At 43.9% G+C, this 5,027-nt stretch overlaps 1 non-coding gene across 1 annotated transcript; it reads right to left on the reverse strand.

Moving 5' to 3' along the window:
- Nucleotides 1–902: 902 nt before the first annotated feature.
- Nucleotides 903–1,022, reverse strand: LOC111815689. The gene has a single exon (XR_002820343.1). It is a non-coding gene; the product is annotated as a small nucleolar RNA SNORA26 (small nucleolar RNA).
- Nucleotides 1,023–5,027: the final 4,005 nt, after the last annotated feature.

A 5,027-nucleotide genomic window follows, 5' to 3' on the forward strand; every position in this document is an offset into this window, starting at 1 on the left:
GGGATTTGAGAGAAAAAAGATTATTCTAGAATGTCCAGTTATTCTACTGTTTTCATGCAAACTTTGGTAGAAGGTTTGTCAAAACTAGGTAAATTATGAGCAGATGTGTGAAGGGGTGGGGGGATTGCTAATGTCAGTGCTTCAAAGGAGGTAAAGTCTCCCTGTGTGTGTACCTGGAACAGCCTATAAAAACTAAACATGAACAGTATCCTTATATTAGATTCCCTACTCATCAGAATCCACTGACCATAATAACCAGACATCCACTAAATGTTTGCATAATTATTGTCTATGAAAAAATGAACAATATTGATTCCAGGTATTTTGGGGGTGAGTCTGAGTATCCAGATATTTTTGTTGCTTGTACACACTGGAGTTTGGCTCTAGTCACCTTTATAACCCCAGCCTTAATACAAAAACAAAAACAAAAATCTTTCCAGTTGTCCTTTCCTGTGTCTTCAGATGTTCTCGGAGTAACAGAGATATAAGAACATAGGTTTTTTTTTGCAATGTTCTGGTAGGTTGTTAAAAATTTCAGTGTTAAATACCAGCAACATGATTCAAATACCATTAAGTCCAAGGATAAGTTTAAACTTTTTTTTTTTTAAATGCATTTGATTATTGTAGAGTCTCACTACACAGCTCAGACTCATGGTGATCTTTCTGCTTTCAGCCTCCCTAGCACTGGGATTGCAGGCATACGCCACTACACTACGTCTCTGTGGCCAGCTCAGCCTGCCCTGGGGTTGGGACTGGCGTGGCATGTGGTACCGGGGATCAAACCACGGTCCCTGTGCTTGCCTAAGTCATCAGCTCCACAAGGATAAGTTTGAATTATCACTTATACTTGAAGTAAAAACTTGACAAAAGTGCTTAAAATGCAATGAAATTTTTTCTGGTTCAGTTGTGACTTTAGACACGATTCAAAGAGGAATTTTACTATCTCTTCTCTGGGTAATATGGAGGCTTCCTTATTCTTTTGTATTAGCTTATTTATGCCCAAGAGTGTAATTTTTTAAATTTTTCCATGAAATTCATCGTACCTAGAAAATAAGGAACAAGAATTTTAAGAGGAAATACATTTATTATCTTTTATTTTTATGTGGAATTCCAGAAATGATCCACTGGGCAAAACCACTACCTTATACAAAGTGCTTATCTCAGGAACTGCTTCTCGGCTCAGGTTGTGGTCACTGTGATGATATTCAACAGAACACTTCACATGAAAGGCAATAACACATTTTTTACGCTGAAAAGTGATGTTCTTATGACATCCAGCACCTTGTATTTGCTTCCCTATTTCACAATCACATGATTTATGCCACCAAATGAGTCAATGTTATACTTCATTGACTCCTTTTAGGCCAGGTTTGGAGGATGAACATGGATCTCCAGATAATGGCCTACTGATGAAAGCCCCATAAAATTTATTGGATTTTCATCATGTACTTTATGCAGTTGCCAAGCATTTTGTAAGATCAATTTAAAACAGAACAAAAGAGGACTTGAATACCACTTCTTTCCACAGGTCGATGCCCAATACTTATCAATGTTTTCATCAGCTCTGTCTATGCCTCCCACGAACTTGTTATATACTATGGTCATGTTTAGCTACATACTTGGATCTTTTTTAGTTTCTGGGAATAACAATTGACAAGACATGGGATCAAGACCAAGACCATATGAAACAACAGTGACAATACTGGCATTATTCCATCTGCAGGCAATACTGCCTATGACATCAGTTCCATAATTGACTGAGTTACTTTTTCCTCGTTTCTGGGACAAAATACCCAACACCCAGACTGAAGGAAGGAAAGGTTTAACTCATGGTTAGTGGTATAGTCCATACACTGCTGGCTCCAAGGCAGAGTGGCACAAGGCAGAGAGCAGCTGTTCATGGCAGCAGAAAAAACAACAAACAGCAAAGGGAGGAGCAGCAGCTATGGCAGCTAGGGAGACTCATTCCTCTCAGATTACCCACCCCAGGACAGGTATAGCACTCACACCCACAATTCTATCATTGGATCATGAATTAATCACAAACTGTAGAAGCTGCCTCATGACTGCGTGAGGCTTTGGGGGTACACCTAGACACAAACCATAACAATAATCAAATGCCTCTTTCTACTTTAGAGCTACATTTGATTCCACTGGAACTTGTCAGTGCAATCCTTTCTCATATCTGTTGTTTGATGTCCCACTGAACTGAACTTACCAAGCAGTTCAACATTGGTGAAAAAGTTACTCAATAATAAAATGGTATTGAAAGGTATCTGCATCACAGTATGGTGAGCACATTCATTAACTGAAAAACAATAAAGCAATTTTTCAACCAATCATCCTGAAGATTCTGAGCTGGTGGAGAGATAGGCTTTAGGTGCCTTGACTGAAGGATAGAACTATTTTTTTTGGGGGGGGGGCATACAGAAATCAAACTCAGGACCTTACGCTTGCCAGGCTGGCACTTGTGCCACTAAGCTATATCCCAGGCCCAAATGAAGGATAAATGATGCATCGACTTTGTATTTCTCATGTTTAGTTATTTGGGTTTTTACCCTGATACACATGAAACTAGCCCAAACCTGTGGTAACACACCAAAACTCATAGGCAAACTGAATACGCTTTTCTCAAATAAGTAGTTTGAACCGATGATGACCAAAATAAGGAACCATAGATTCATCAATGCTGATATACGTCCATTGGAACAAATTTCATACACCTCTCATTGTACTTGACAGGTCTCAACTTGGAAAATTTATCTACTGGGTCCTAGTTTGTACTGTCAGCAATGTGCAAGTTAGAAAATAGTTTTTAGGTCATATCTCATGGCAGCACTAAACAGTACATCATTATGCATCTGTTCTTTGATCGCAAAACATATGCCTTCTGGGAACTAAGACTAATCACTCAGGGAAATAATTCCCAGAAAACATTTTAATTTGGAGAGTCGAACCAAGATATACACCCTTAACTTTGAGCAAAGACTACTTGACAATGAAATGGGTTCAATGACTATCATCAAGGAAATGTTCAAAATTCTGTGGGAGTTCCCACCTCAGGGAGGAAATCCTTTGGTGTTTCTGTAACTCTACATGCTACGGGTTGTGCAATTAGGTCAGCTTTTGGCTACTTGTGGAGAGAGTTTGTTACTTTTTCCCCCCTTGATGGAGGAGGTTGCTGCGCAGTAGACATAGATGGAGCTGTAAGGAGATGCGATGAGGCACCGTGAGTCAGAGTCATCATCTTGAAGAACTCAGATTGTTTACTGTTTTACCTTTATTTTCTGAGTATCATCAGAAACAGGGGTTGTGACATTTTCAAGTGGCTGATAAATAATAAAGAGCCAGTTTCAGGCTCTGTATAAACCAGGTGCTTGGAAATCCTGTAGCTACTGACCATATGACCTGGATGATGTTGTTTCACTCCAAACCAGTGCTATACCTGCACATACAACTCAGGCTGCTGACCTCTGCGTGTGCTGGACACAAAAGGAGCCCAAGGTCCGCCCTTGCACCCGCTGGAGAGGCCAAAACAGAATTCGTTATCAAGTAGTGTCGAATCTTCCCTGTGGAATCAAAGTGCAAGCTTGCCACCGCTCCTGGCCTGCCCGGGAGAACTTCCGGTGGCCTTTAGCGGTGCCTGTGCCTCCCGCGGCCCCGGGTACCGGGCCTGGCGCCCGCCTCCCAGACGGTCAAGAGCTGTGCTGTGGGGCCGGGGAGATGACTCAGTAGAATAAGCGCTTGCCTGGCAAGCGCAGGGACCTGAGTTCAATCCCCAGTTCCGCCAAAAAGGAAAAAAAAAGCTGTGCTGTCCCTGAGTTCTGGCTGCAGGGAGCAGAAGAGCTCCGGGCGAAGCTCAAGGGGTCAAGGGGAGGCCTATCTCCTACCTGGACCCACATGGTGACCGAGAACCCCCTACTTCGGAGCCAGGGCGCCAGACATTCCTCCTGCGACTGAACAGGTCACAAACGCCGCTGGGTCGGCAGATCAAGGGCTACATGTTGACCAGCCAATCACCCGGAACCCTCTGCGCGGGAGAGGAGCAGGTAGGAGGACTGCGGGACAGGCAGCCAATCCTCGAGAAGACTGCGGAGGGCGGTTAGCCAATCTTCTAGGCGACTGGGCGGGAGCAGAGCGGCATGGCCAGCCAATTCCCGCAAGACTGGGAGGAGGTGGGACGCGGGAGGCAACCAATCATCCTGAAGATTCTGAGCCGGCGGGGAGGCGGGCTTTAGGACGCGTATCCAATTCCTGAGAAGAATCTGGGCCGGAGTTTGCCGGGGAGGCGGGTTCACGCCTTGACGACAGCCAATCGCCAAGAGCTCTTAGAAAAGCGAGACGGGTCCGATTATTGGCTGATTTAGGCCTTAGTCTTCCCGGTTGCTGTGTGCCTGTAGCGGGATCTGACCCGAAGTGTTGTGGAACATCCTTCTGGGAACAGATTCCACAGCCTCCCTCCCACCAGGCCCTGGCAGTGCTGGATCTGATTCTCTCTGGACAGAGCACCTTCCTCGGGTACTGTCCTGGAGAAGCCCTATGGTCACTCGCCCTCCCACTGAGTGTTAGGCTGTAGCTTTGAGTCACACAACCCGCTGGCATCCAGAACTGCTCATCTTGCCACACTTTTCCTCACTTGTAATCAGCAAAGGTTCATGGAGTGCCTTCTTTGTGCTCCGCAAACTCCCAAACTTTAAATGGACGAAACAAAGGCTTTCTTAGGCTGATATTGTAATAGGGGAAAAAAATCATGATGTGTCTTAGTGTGATCAGTGCTAAAGAGGAAAAAAATAACCATTTATTGCAATTTGAAAAACTAGTAACAGTGAGTCACCTTTCCTATGAATAAATAACCTTTTGACGCTAAGAAGCAAACAAAATCCATTGTGAATGGTGTGGCTGAATTGCTTTGAAAAATGCATTGTGTCGCAGAAATGAACGAAAATACATAAAATGCTTTTTACTAAGAGTGACAGCTACTTGGCACCCTGAGCCTCAGAGAAGCGACCTATTTTGGTTTGAATTTG

The sequence above is a fragment of the Octodon degus genome, unplaced genomic scaffold (genome assembly GCF_000260255.1).
Source record: "Octodon degus isolate 3935 unplaced genomic scaffold, OctDeg1.0 scaffold00019, whole genome shotgun sequence".
Taxonomy (NCBI): domain Eukaryota; kingdom Metazoa; phylum Chordata; class Mammalia; order Rodentia; family Octodontidae; genus Octodon; species Octodon degus.